The sequence below is a fragment of the Leopardus geoffroyi genome, chromosome D1 (genome assembly GCF_018350155.1).
Source record: "Leopardus geoffroyi isolate Oge1 chromosome D1, O.geoffroyi_Oge1_pat1.0, whole genome shotgun sequence".
In the NCBI taxonomy this organism is placed as follows: domain Eukaryota; kingdom Metazoa; phylum Chordata; class Mammalia; order Carnivora; family Felidae; genus Leopardus; species Leopardus geoffroyi.
The window spans coordinates 58,484,523-58,498,004 of NC_059329.1; the positions used below are offsets into that span (position 1 = coordinate 58,484,523).

The 13,482-nt window shown below is 54.2% G+C and overlaps 1 protein-coding gene across 2 annotated transcripts in view; it reads right to left on the reverse strand.

Annotated features, from left to right (window-relative positions):
• Positions 1-13,482, reverse strand: part of ARHGEF17 (Rho guanine nucleotide exchange factor 17) — a 58,850-nt gene that overhangs the window by 40,636 nt on the left and 4,732 nt on the right. The gene's annotated exons all lie outside the window — the stretch shown is intronic.

Here is a 13,482-nt window from a genome sequence, read left to right on the forward strand (position 1 = left end):
TGCCTGCTCATAGGAGCCCCAAGGTGGGGTGCTCCATCATCCTGGATACTTCTGGAAACATGGTCCCAACAGGGTTTGTTCCTTCCCTGGGGCACTTGGCTGGGCTGAACTTCTGAGCCTCAGAGGAGGCTCCCTGAAGGGAGAGGCTTGTCCTGCTTGCAACCCCTATGCCAAGGCCCATCTGCCCCAAACAGAGGCAGCCTCTGCCTAAGTCCTAGGGGGCTCCATGGAAGTACATGGAGGGAGACGTGATCAAGAGGGCAGACATGCCCCCACCTTCACTTAAATCAACCAGGTTCCAAGCTGACCTGTCCTATAGAAGAAAGGGTTCCACTATTCCTAAGAGCTTGGAAATACTTCCCGGAGATGAAGCCCAGACTTTCAAGGCTGGCCTTCTAGACTCCCCAGGACCCACCTGACTTCTCCAAAAATCAGGAGCTTCCATGGCACCCTAGACGCACCATTCCATCACAGGCCTCTCTACCTTCCTGGTTCTCTCTGACTGAAAGGCCTGGCCTCGTTTCTGCCAGTCAGTCCTGCTGGTTCTTCAAGGCTCCAGCCACATTAGCCTCCCTGACCCTCACCCACCTTGGCCTCCTTCTGATCCTCAGTTCTCAGACAAGGCTCCCCACCTCTTCCTGGGCTAGGAACGTCTTTCTGTTTGTCCTATAGCCCACATGCTAACCCTGCCCATGTAGGTACCAGTGGGCAACAATGGAAATGAATTTTAAAGGTTACCCTGGACTCTCCACATGCATTACCCAGGCTGATTCCAGAGTTAATTACCAGGGCTAATTAGAAAAGCCGGGGAAGCTGTGTAGTCAGCTCAGTTACTCCACCAGTGACAGTGAGCATGTGGGTCCTCCCCCTGGGAATGAGGTCCCACTCCAGGCAGAAAGTGGGCTGAGGCCCTCTCCCCATTCACCTGGTTCTGGCATCCACTGCACAACCCAGCTCACACGTTGGGCACTCAGGGGTTTCGGTGCAGAGATGAATTGCTCCGTCTGCATCGCCCCAGAGGGATAATGACTATTTACATTACTTGTTAAGCTGACATCTGGCTGCCCGTATCTACTCCAACTTTGCTGTCATCAAAGCTTGCTCCAGGGAAGGTATGAGAGGTTCTCAGGCTGGGTCCTCACTGCTGATATCTGCATAAATGTCTTTGGGAATACAGAAGTCTGCTAGGAATTGAAAAGAAATGTGTGTGTGTGTGTGTGTGTGTGTGTGTGTGTGTGTGCGCGTGCGCGCGCACGCGCACGTATGCCTACGTGTTGTGTACCTCTGCTTTGCCGATGCTGGGATAGGTGGGGGTCTACAGTCAACTCACCCCATGGCATGTGGATTGTTTGTTTGGGTGTGTAACCCCCTTCTAAACTGCAGGATCTGCCAGAACTCCTCTCTGCATTTCCACCCCAAGCTCAGGGTCCAACGCTGGGTGGTTCTTCTCCAGCACCCATGGCCCAGGCTTGGCCACATGGAAGGTGGCCCTATGACTCAGGGGAGGAGGTCACAGTGCTGCCTGAGGCCCAAGAGTTAAACTCATGGGACAGGGCTCAGGGCTAGGGGCCCAGAGGGAGACAGGGGTGGGGGGAGGCGGCCTGGGCTGGCTGCGGGTCCGGGCCTCTCTGGGCTCTTTGTCCAAATATGGAAGGTTTTTTTGTCTCCATTTGAGTCACGCCGGCCATGGCCCAAGAGATCTGCTTTCCAGATACTGCAGGCGGGACCGCGCCAGCACTGCCTGGCCTGCCCCTACCCACCCCTCCTTCCCCTGCCTGTTGCTCATCTCAGCGCCCTTCCAACCCAGAGCTTTCTCTACAAGCAGGGAGCCCAGCACCCACCTCAGCTGCACTCCAGCACCAAGAGAAAGGTCTCTGGGCAGGTGGTGGGAGGAAATACTCATTCCCTCTGCCTGCCCATCACCTCCTCTTGCACCCCAAGGGGCCCTCATATGCAAGTAAGCCATTCAACTAGTATTTACCGAGCAACCACTATGTGCTAGTTCCTGGAGCTAGGACTGTGTGCTGCAAATCCAGTCAGTGGGTTTCCTATGTGCAAAGCAGAATCCACTCTCTCCTCCCACATAGTCACCTTGGTGATGGCACCACTGCCCACCCAGGCAGTCCTGACAGCCAGGAGCCTGGGTGACGTTCATGGATCCTGGAACCTGATTGCCTGGATTTCAACAACAATTCCCCACTTAGCTTCCCTAACCCAGGCAAAGTACTTTATCACGCTTTGCCTCAGGCTCATCTAGAAACAAGGATGATAGCACCTCCCCACAGGTAGTTGTGAGACTGAATGAGTGAATGCATGGAAAGTGCTCAGACCAGTGCCTGGCACACAGGAAGAGCTTGACAAGCTTTGCTACCACTACCTGTGACTCCTCAGCCATGAGTCGCGCCATATTCAGTCAAATACCGTGGGCTAGACCTCCTAAGACTTTCCATCCACTTCCTCCTTGATCTCCCTGCTAAATTAGTCAAAATTCACTCCTGCAGCATTGGAGTGAGGCCAGGCTAGCCTCCAATACCACCATGTCTCTCCTTCTGAGCTCTGTGACCTGAGCTAGGAACCTCACCTTTGCTGGGCCTCAGTGTCCAGTTCCCCCCTCCTACCCCAACTCAGTACTGGCTTGGGACAGCACCCTTTGCCCATCTGCCTGCTCTCACCTGCCTGGATGCTCAGGCCTGTGATCCCTGGGGCAGAGCCAAAACAGGGCTGGATCTAGGGGGTAGGAAGAGCTCAGAGTAGCCTGGGAACTCCCCAAGGGCAGGGCCCAGCTCTTCTCCTCCTGCCTTCCCCACTCTCTCCATGACATTTATTTAATAAATGTGTTTTGATGCCCCGTGTGCCAGGAATAGGAGGGTTTGGCAAGAGTGGAGCCACCTGACCAGAACCATGCACTGGGTTACGGGATGAACCAGGGGCTCCACCCACATCTCTACACCCCAGAACCTTTGAGTTCTTTCGTCCTCCCCGCCCCCCCCCCCCGCCCCGCCCAGAAGAAAGGGGTTGCAATATCTGTGAGTGGAGCCGGGGGTGGTTCCTGATACTTAGGCTGGGATGCCAAGAGGACACCTCCCTATTCAAGGCCCTCTTCTGAAGGCCTGGTCCTGGCCAGGGGCCTCTGTCTGGCTTGGTCAGAAGCAGGGAGATATAGAGAAGAGACACAGCCAGAAGGGGCGAGGCTGGGGGAGGAAGGCAGGGAGAAGGACAGAGAAGGGAGGAGAGAAGAAAGCCCAGAGCTCCAGTAAGGGAAAGGCCTGATGTAAGAAGTGGACAAGGGAGGAGGTCCTCCGCAGCCCAGGCCCTGGGTCCAGGTGAAGAGGTGGGGCAGGCAGGATAAGGGCTTGCCCCGCCCTCCTCCCTCCATCCCCTGCCCCCCCCCCCCATCTCCTCCTCTAGCCTTGGGGCCAGGCCCAGGACTATTTTTAGTGCGGGGCTGAATTTAGCTGTTCCCTCGGAAATTCCTCACCCGCCCCAGGCAACGCCCCCGCTGGCCTTGGGGAGAAGCCTGAAAGCTCTGGTCCAGGAGGAGGGGAAAAGAGACCCAGGCGCAGCAAGAAGCTAGAAGGGTACTTAGGCATCTGGTGAAGAAACTGAGGCTCAGATCAGGCCCCAAATCTGAGTTACTCCTCTCCCTACAGCCTGCCCTATTCTCCACGAAGGCCTCTAGGACTGCAGGGCCACAGAACAGCACTTGTCTTGGAGTCTGGTACAAATATCACAAGGATACTTTGTCTCTGACTGTAGGCCCCACTGTAAGCACTGCTAGCAAGATGGCCTGCCTGTCCACACACCAGTTGCTCTACTGCCAGCTCCCGAGAGCCTGCACAGTCCAGAGCTTTCCTGGACTCCACCACATCTAGGATTCCCACTTGACAGATGGGGAGACTGAGGCTGAGTGACTGGTCTTGGGTCATAGCTAGCAAGGCAGCACAGGCCTGCCCCTTCTCCCCATCCCCCCAAGCTCCCTACGCAGGCCACTCCCAGAAGGAATGGGATTGGGGGTGTAGCCTGAAGCTCTGCTGTTCTCTGGTGACCCCACTGAGAAGCAGGCACTTCCGCTGCAGCAGGAGGGACTGAAGTTAGATAGGACGCATACGGGGCACAGTGGCAAAGACCTGAGCTGGCTCAGAGCCCCCTTACCCTTCTACAAATGCAGAGGAATGGTCTGCTCTGCTCAGATGACCCTGCATTCTGTTCCACTGCCACATTCTCTAACTCAAATAAGGGAGATGGGCCCCACTACCCGCCCCACCACCCCAGTTTCTAATAGGGCCCCTGAGCCTAAATTTAAATTGCCAGATTTTACCTCCAAATTATCTCCCTAGTCATCCTTTTCTCTCCATCCCTACATCACCTGTACCCCTTAGCTTGGGCTTCTCATCACCTGCTTTCTCCAGTCCATAACCAGAGGATGTTTTTTAATGTGTCCATCTGGCACTGCTCCTCCTTAGCTCCTAAGCTTTCATGGTTCCCCACTGCCCACAGGACAAAGCCCAGGTCATTTAACTTGGCACCAAAGGCCTTCAACCTGGCTCTTGTACACACAGCCTTTCCCTGTGTGCTCTGGTCAGAGACCTTTCTGCAGACATGTATCGAGGCTTCTTTTTCCTGCCTCATTTGTCCAACTCTCTAAAATGCCAAGTGAGCCATGCCACCCTCCCCCTCAAGAATTCCCAGTGCCCCCTTACACCCAGCAATCCAAGTTTGGGGTTGGAACAGCAGTGAGGTGCACAGGGCAGATTGCTGCTCCTGGTCTACTATGGCTCAACCTTGGACAAGACCCCTCCCCTTGCTGGGCCTCAGTTTCCCGTCGCCTCTGAATAATGCTAGGGTAAGGTATGGTTAGAAGACATCGCTGGTTTCTAAAGATCCTTCCAGGCAGACCTCCTGGCATTGAGGGCCCTGTCCCTATTCTTCTTCTTCTTGCCTCCTAGCCTACCAAGAAGTTGGACATCTCACCACTATGCCCCACACCAAGGAGACGGGGAGAGACAGAGGGGAACAGTGAGGAACCGGAAGTGAGACTTCAGTAACACAGGCAGCCAAGAAAGATGGAGTCAGTAGGATTTTTGAGGGGCCGGGGGGGGGGGCGTGGGGGGGAAGGGTCCCTTCCTGTCCTACCACCCCTTCCCTTCCACATCTGCTCCTTGACCTTCAGTGCCCTGTCCTGGGAAAGGACTGGATGTTTGTTCAAGGGGGCTCAGGGGGAGGGGTCTCAACAGTCCCAGAAGGCCAGACTGTGAGGCTGGCTGGCAGCCAGGACCACCCCCCCCCCCCCTCCTCCAAGCCCGCCTCCCTCCCTCCTGCTCCATGCTGCTCTGCGGCAGGGCCTGCTCACCCCCTGGGAACCAATAAACAGGAAACAGACACCAACCTGGTGCTTGCTCCCTCAGCCTGGCCCCCTCCAACACAGTTCCCCTACTGGCCCAGGACCTGCCCCGCCTCTCCTTGGCCCCAGAATCTCAGAACCAAGAAGTAACCATCTCAAATGTACAAACAAAATCAAGCTAAGAGGTATGGACTCCTGGAAAAAAACAGAATACTTCATCCTGAAACCACAAGATTCTACACTCTTAACTGGCAATCTCAAAAGCACATGCCCTTAAAGTGGCCACAGTTCTGAGAGCTTCTAAATCTAGGGTCCTGGACTGACAGGGCAGGCAACTAAGGCTCAGAGCTGAGATACAATGACTTGTTAGTTTTCACCCAATGAGTTAGAGTCAACTCTGACATGTCAACCCTTATCAGTCCAACCCCAAAGCCCACCAGGCACATAGACCCTCAGTCCCCCTGGCTTGGAAGGGCTGTGAACCCTGCTTCAGAGGCAGGTTCAAATGGGTCTGGGGCTCTGACCAGAGAGGGCTCTGGCTCTGTTAAGCCTCCCAGTTTGGGGCTGGTGGTAACAAAAGAAGAGGGGGAGCTGGACTCCACCCAAATGCCCAGCCCCTCTCTCTCTGCCCACCTGCCCCCTCCAAAGTCCCAGGCTACTCGGCCACTGACCCTACCCAGTCAGGACCCTAGCTGCTCTCCTGTCCAGAGCTCTGTCCTCTGCTTCACGGCTGGAAAGAGATGCTGAGCATTCCAGAGTCAATGTCTATTAGAATCTTAGAATCCTAACATCTGAGCCTCTCAGTCATGAGGGAAGGAACTAACACTTCTTGAGCACCTACTATGTGTCAAGCCTTCTTGGCATGATTTCATTTAATCTCAACAATAATCCTTGGGGGAGTGAGGGGGCAATGCAGAGGAGTCTGTAAATGCTTGCCCTGGGTCTCAAAGCCAGCCTGGGGGATGAAAGGATCTGGGCAGTGCTCCTTACCCTCCACATACCATGTTCTGGGAAGCATCTCGGCCTCTCAGACCATGAAGGAACCTGACAGATCCTCTGGTCCAACAGCACCAGGTCACCAATCCCCAACATGGAGCTCCTGGCACACGAGGTGAGGGAGCTCTTCCTCATCCAAGGTCACTTAGAGCAGCCTGACAGAGATGTAATTCCCACTCCCTCCCTAGACCCTCAACTTCCCTCTTTGCCTTGCCTCTAAATCCTCTGCTAACTGCCCTTCTTGGAAGCTGCTTCATCCCAATTTTTAGTCAGCAAGCTCAGGGCCAGCAACCCCTAAAAACCAAGCCCATCCATAAGTGACCCACTTTTGTCCCTCTCCCACCAGGCCAGTGCTCAGCCAACCTCTCGACCCCATCCACCTCAGGGGACTAGCACCCTTGTTGAAAAGCGGTAAGCAGGGATGATGTCCCAGCTTTCCCTGTGTGTTCCTACTGTCCATTAAGGGTCTCAACAATTGACTGAAAATGAATGAATGACAATTGACAAATGAACATCGGAATAAATGAATGTACAATAGATGTAGTGGGCCTGTGTTCAGAGGCTCTGCCTCATGCCCAGCACCTACGGGGGATTTGGTCTCAGGAACCAACAGCCTGGCCCCTCTGTCCACCTGTTGTGGGCAGAATAATGACTCCCAAAGATGTCCATGTCCTAATCCTTGGAACCTATGAATATTTTACCTGTCACGGCAAAAGGGATTTTGCAGATGCGATTAAGGATTTTGAGATGAGGAAATTCTCCTGCATGATCTAAGTGGGCCGAAAGTAATCACCAGTGTCCTTAAGAGAGTAAGGCAGGAGGTATAGAGTGAGAGAAAGATTTGAAGGTGTGATGCTTCTGGCTTTGAAGAAGGAGGAAGGGGCCACAAGACAAGAAATTCCAGCAGACACGATAAGCTGCAAAAGGCAAGGAAATGGGTTTTCCCCTAAAGCTTCTAGAAGAAACACAGCCTTATTAACACCTTAATTTTTAGCCCAGTGAAACCCATTTCTTCTGACCTCCAGGACTGTAAGATAATATTTGTATCATTTTGAGCACTAAATGTGTAGTAATTTGCCACAGCAGCAACAGGAAACCAATATACCACCTGTCTGCCAGCCTAGACTGGAATCAGCTCATGTCCCTCTGACCTCAGGTGCCTGTGTAGATTCTGCACGCACTTTCTCCCTGCCTAGGGAGAGTCTCAGAGCCCAGGGACAGCCCCATGCCCTGGACCAACTTTTAAAATCCCGGCAGCAACAGCATCACCCCAGACTAAGCCCCCCAGTTTGCCACAAGTGTGGGGAGAGCCTCATCTGTGTGTGTGGCGGAGCCTGGAACAGCAGCTGGTGGCAAGGAAAAGGCCTTGGGGGCTGGACCTGGTGAGGCCCAGCCTCACTTAGCCTCAGTCTCCTCAGCAGCCTAATGGCACTTCAGTCTACAAACTGGGATCTACTGAGGAAAGCTATTGCCCCTGCCAACAGCCCTGTGGGGAGGTTTTATCCTTGTGCCCAAGAGCATGGAGGAATCTGTGGCTCCGGTGGGAAGGGACTTATTTAAGGCCACACACCAGGAAAATGGAGAGGCTAAGACCAGAATCCATCTCCTGACCCCTAGTGCAGCCTGTATGTGCTACCAAGTCATTCCTGGTGACCTCCCACAGCTACTGGAGGGGGAGGTCATGGATGCCTCTCTTGGAGCTCAGATACCCTGGCTGGGGCTCCAGGCCCCTGCATGTCATGGGCTGGGGCTCACTCACTGCCCAGGGCCCAGCAGCCTGGCAGTTTTCCTCTGCCTCAGTCCACCCCTGGAATGCCCCAGAGGCTTAGGGTGGAAGTGGGGGGAGAGGATCAACTCCCATGGCGGGGGCATTGGCTCCAATAGGCTCTTGCTTCCCAGGAGACCCAGAGCCCCTGTTTTAGGGCCTGCCAGCAAGGCGCCAGGCTGCCTGGGCACATTTCCCAATAAGTACGCCAGGGCTTCAAGCCTTTCTGGGAAACATGGGCTCCCCCTTCCCCCACCCTAACACAGCCATTCCAGCCAACTCTGCTCAGTGGGAACTCTGTGGGGCCAACGTATGGCCTGGGAGTCAGGATACCTGGGGCCAAATCCCATACTTGAGCCACAGGGCATTTAGGCCAACCTCTGTCCACTCTGGGCCTGCTTCTTCATCCCTATATTGGGACCATGGCAATGCCCACCTAGCCGGAGGACGAGATGGGGTGGCATGAGCTCCCGGTCTCAGGAAAATGCAAGCTGGAGCTGATGGGTGTCATGGTGGCTGTAGAGGAGACACCAGTGGGATATGGCACTGTGGCTGTCCTCACTACGGCCCTGTGGTGGTTCCCCTCTCCTGTGTTTTGAACCAAGCCAATGTAGGTCTGCAGGGGGCAGTCAGTGCAGCCTACAGCCCCAGTACACCTGGGGACTTTATCAACTTCCCCCTCCCCATCCTAATCAACCCCTCACACACTGCCCAGCAATGGGTGCCACAGTAGCTCTGTGTTCACTTTGAACGCTGGGATCCAGTCCCTCACAAAACCCTTTGGGCTGCAGCAGAAACCCACTACCCCACCACCTCTGTCCCAGCCTAAGCCACCATCAGCTCTCACCCAGATATTCCAGTGGCCTCCTTACTGGCCTCCCTGCTTCCACCGTGGGCCCCGACAGAGCAGCCAGAGCAGACCTGTGAAAGCCTAAGTCGGATCAGGTCACTGCTCTACTCACAACATTCCCAAGGTGCCTGCCCTGTCTCACTTCGAGTAAATGCTGAAGTCCTCCTATTGATTGGCCTATGAGATCTACCTCAACCCTGACCCACTTCCACCCTCCCTGACCTCTCTGACCTCATCTCCTACTTTGCTCCATCCACACAGTCCTCCGGATAACTTCTCAAACACACTTCTGCCTCGGGGCTTTTGCACTTGCTGTTCTTCTCTGCCCAGAATGTACTTTCCCTGAGACGGCTAGCTGGTCTGCCCAGAATGTTCTTTCCCTGAGACGGCTAGCTGGTTTGCTCTCTCACTTCGTCCAGGCCTCTGCTCAAATCTCACTTCCTGAGAGAGGCTTTCCCAGACTTCTTGATCTAAAATAGTACCCTCTCGGGGCACCTGGGTGGCTCAGTCAGTTAAGCATCTGACTTCAGCTCAGGCCACAATCTCACAGTCTGTGAGTTCGAGTCCCGCATCGTGCTGACAGCTCAGAGCCTGGAGCCTGCTTCAGTTTCTGTGTCTCCCTCTCTCTCTGCCCCTCCCCTGCTCATGCTCTGTCTCTGTCTCAAACATCAATAAAAATATTTTTTTAAAAAATTGAAATAGTACCTTCTCCCTGTCATTCTCTGCTCCCTTAACCTACTTTCTTTTGCTCCCCAGCCCCTAGTGAGGTCTCCTCACTAGTCTGGAAGCTCCATGAGGCCAGGACTTTGTTTTGTTTGCTACTGTGTCCTCAGGGCCCCGGAGGGTGCCTGGTATGTCTAGGAGCTCAGTAAGTATTTGTTAAAGGGATGAATGCATTGCTCTATCATGGGTCACCCAAGTCTCTGATAGAAACTCCTACCACACACAACCTGTCATGTCTTTCCTGTCTCCTAGACTTTGCTCATCACTGTGCCCTTCTCCTCCTAGAACCCCTCCCTCTCTTCTCTGGCTATACAGATTCTTCCAGTTTTCAAGGCCAGGCTCCAGGCATAGCCACCTCTAAGAAGTCTCCCCTGCCAGCCCCCAGACCAGTTCTTCAACATCCTTCAGTCCCTTAAGTCTGCTTTTAGATTCTGAATGGTCTGAGTGTCTGGTTCCCCAGGCCTGGGGGTGCCTCCACCCCACTGTGGGGCAGCATGTATAGCCTGAGATCACAGATGGAAAGGAATGAAGCAGGAAGGGCAAGTCCCTACACTGGGAGGGTGCTGGGGACAGAGCCTCCCAAACCCAGCTGGTCCTGGAAATGTGGGGCTGAAAAATGTCAGACTCAACCCTGGTCCATCCCCCAGCTCTTCCATTCTTGGTGGGGGACCCATTCCTGGACTGTACTCCCTCCAATAGTCCAGGGCCCTTAGGAAGGAGTCGGCCAGGGAAGGGGGGGGGAGTTGGGGGTGGGAGAGGGGGGAATAAACAGAAGAAAGGGACCGCCCTCTGCCTGCCCTCCCCATCCCACTCTCCTCTGGGTGACAAGACATTTAATTATAGATATTTGGTATCGCTCAGAACTCCAAATGTCCTAATTGCCTCCCCTCCCAGAACCAGTTTCCATGGAAAAATCACAGCAAAGAGCCAAGGAGGGAAAAGAGAGAACTCCCACCCCCATGGGTTCCCTGCCAAGGGGACACAGAGAGAAGGAAGGTGATGAAGGGCTGCAGCCGGGCAAGTCGGACAAGCCGGGGTGGGGTGGCGGGGGAGGCATGTCTGTTGGGGCAGGGGTTTGGTGCTTGGGCCCAGCTGTGGCTTGCCTTGCCATGTGACCTTAGACCCAGTGTTCTCAGAACTGAGTCTCAAAGTTCGTTCCACTCCACCTCCAGGTCCCAATGAATTAAATAACCACCGGGAAGGTGTTCAGGCTATTAGGGGTATGCAGGTGACACGCCCCAGGTACCCCCTGAGTATGCCCCTTACTCAGATGGCAGGCCAGTCCCACCAAGAAACAGGGATTCCTTTGGCTCCTTCACCTCTAAGACACTGACATTCTAGGACTCGGTGGGAATCTAACAGTCTGTAATTCAAAGAATCCAGCACTGGAAGATTCTCACAGTTTCCACATCTGAAGAATGAAACATTCTGAGTATCTGGCATATAGTAAGCACTTAATAAATGTTAGCCACTGTTAACTGCTAGTCCAGTATGCTAAAATTCTGTGAGTCAATCCATCTAGGATTCTGAGACACAAGTCGTTTCCTGTTTCTGGGCTATAGTTGTCACATTTGTCAAATGTGTTCAGGTATCAGTACTTGAGGGCAGAAAGTTGGGCTACAAGACTCAGTACTTGAAGGCCAGGGTAGGGGAAGCACTGGAGTGAAGAGTCTGATCATCCAGGCTATTGTGGATGTAAGTGGAAATGACAAGGGGTGTGGCAGGGCAGGGCACGGAGGCTCCAACAACTCTGCCTACTCCCAGCAGATACGCAAGCAGGTATTCAGAGAACAAAATGACCACGAGTTATTCCTCATTCCCTGGGCTCCTAGGCTCTCACAGCTGTTGCACGGAGCTTTCTTTCTCTTCCAGCAACACTCCAACACTTCCTGTTTCCCTTGACCACTCTGCAGGCTGTCTTCCCTACAGAGCTTCGAGACCACGCAGTCTAACATCCCACTGTACAGATGGGAAAATCGAGGCCCAAGATGACTGTCCATGTCTCAGAGCAAGTTAGAGGCTGAGCCAGGCAGGCCTGGTACCCAGGCCACCTGCTCCCAATAGGGATACGCCATGCAGAGGGCAAATAGAGACTCTGGGCTGGGAGAGACCTGAGTTTGAGGGACTCCTCAAAGCCTGGGTTGGGTCAGGGGCCACCTCTGCCCCCCAGGGACTCTCCTGTTAGTCCCTGGCTGGGATCAGCCTAGTTTCTGCCTCATCAGCAAAGTGTGAAAGCCTCTTCTCTTCCCTTCTTATTCTGGAGCTCACACCACACCATCCCCACCCACAGCCCTGGGAGCATGACTGGAGCCCCAGGCCTGAAACAAGGGAACATTGTCTCCTCCATGGAGGCCAGTAGGAGGGGGTGAACAGCTGCTCCCCATCTTCCTGGAGGCAGAAGGAAGGGTATAGCAGAAGGGCTTGAGGCTAGCAGATAGGAGAACCTCCAGGCTTTGTGAAGAGGTTGGGGAATTAGGGGATGGTGAATCTCTTTTGAACCAATTCAAGTCTACCAGGTTATACTGAGGCTCAGAGTACCCAGCCCTGTGCTCAAAAACCAGTAGGGGGCAGGGAGGAAGGGCCAGGCCGGTCACTGAGAAGAGCTGCGGGCATGGCAGAGGGGGGAGTGGAGCCTGTTTTTTCCCTCTCTCCTGCCCCCAGGGAGAAAGTGATCACACCAGCCACTCACCGTATAATAGCCTGCCAGACAGAAACCATTACCCCCATTTTACAGAAGGGGAAAGTGAGGTATAGAGCAGGGGTGTGACTGATCCTAGCCCACATGGGATCTGGAGCCTAGGCTCAAACTCTGCTCTTCCAAAGACAGACTCACTCATTCTCTCCTCTACAAGGCAAGAGGGGACATCAAGCTGGGTCTACAAAAGTGGGAGGGCTAGAGTAGGTGAAGCTTTGGAGGCCCGAGAGAGGCTCTATGCTGGACAGGGAGAAGCCTGTGTTATGGACAGACATGGTGGTGGAGGGGGCTAAGCTTCTTGCCGAAGTTGGGTGGGACAGGCAAACAATATGAAGGAAGGCAGGCCAAAAGCCACCTATTCTGCAAAAACTCCCACCTCCTCTCTGGGTCTTAATGCTTCTTCTCAGGAGCATCTCCCCCACCCCCACCCCCACCCCCACCAGTTTCCCTGAGTCCCTTGGTTCATTTCTGCCTTCTTCCCTAATTTAGCCTTCAAGGCTCCCAGAGGAGATAATTATATGGGAAAGGCAGCTGGGGAAGGGGCCTGGGCAGGAGCTGCCCTTGCTCATGCCCTCCCCCACCCCTATGTTCCAAAGACAGCTGGCTCTGAAATTAGGGGCATCAGAGCTGTCCTACCAGGCTCCCTTTTCCCCACTCCCTGCCTGCTGGCTCTCTCTGTGGTCTCTGTGAGAGACACCAGAGCCAGGACCAGGGGGAAACAGAGACAAGGAAAGGGAAACAAAGAAAGAGTTCAGAGGGGCCGTGAGAGTGCTGGGAACTGGGAGTGACCAAATTAGTCCAGGGTTTAGGGTTTCCAGGCTCTTCACACAGGCCCACAACACAGTGGGAATGCAGGCCATGGTTGAAATAACCCCGAGCCATCCCCACGCTAGGCCCAGAACCCAACACCCAGAATCTAGCTTCTAAGTCAGATGCCAGGGCATCATGACACCTAGAACTTATCTAAACCCACAGCCAAAACTCCAGGGACATCTGAAGGCAGAAGGAGAGTCCTCAGAAAGATTGAGTCCCCAGGGCTTGGGGTCTGGCAGAGGAAGGGGGAAGCATTTCAGTCACCAGAAAGGGGGTGGGGTGGGAGAGATGAGAGCTGG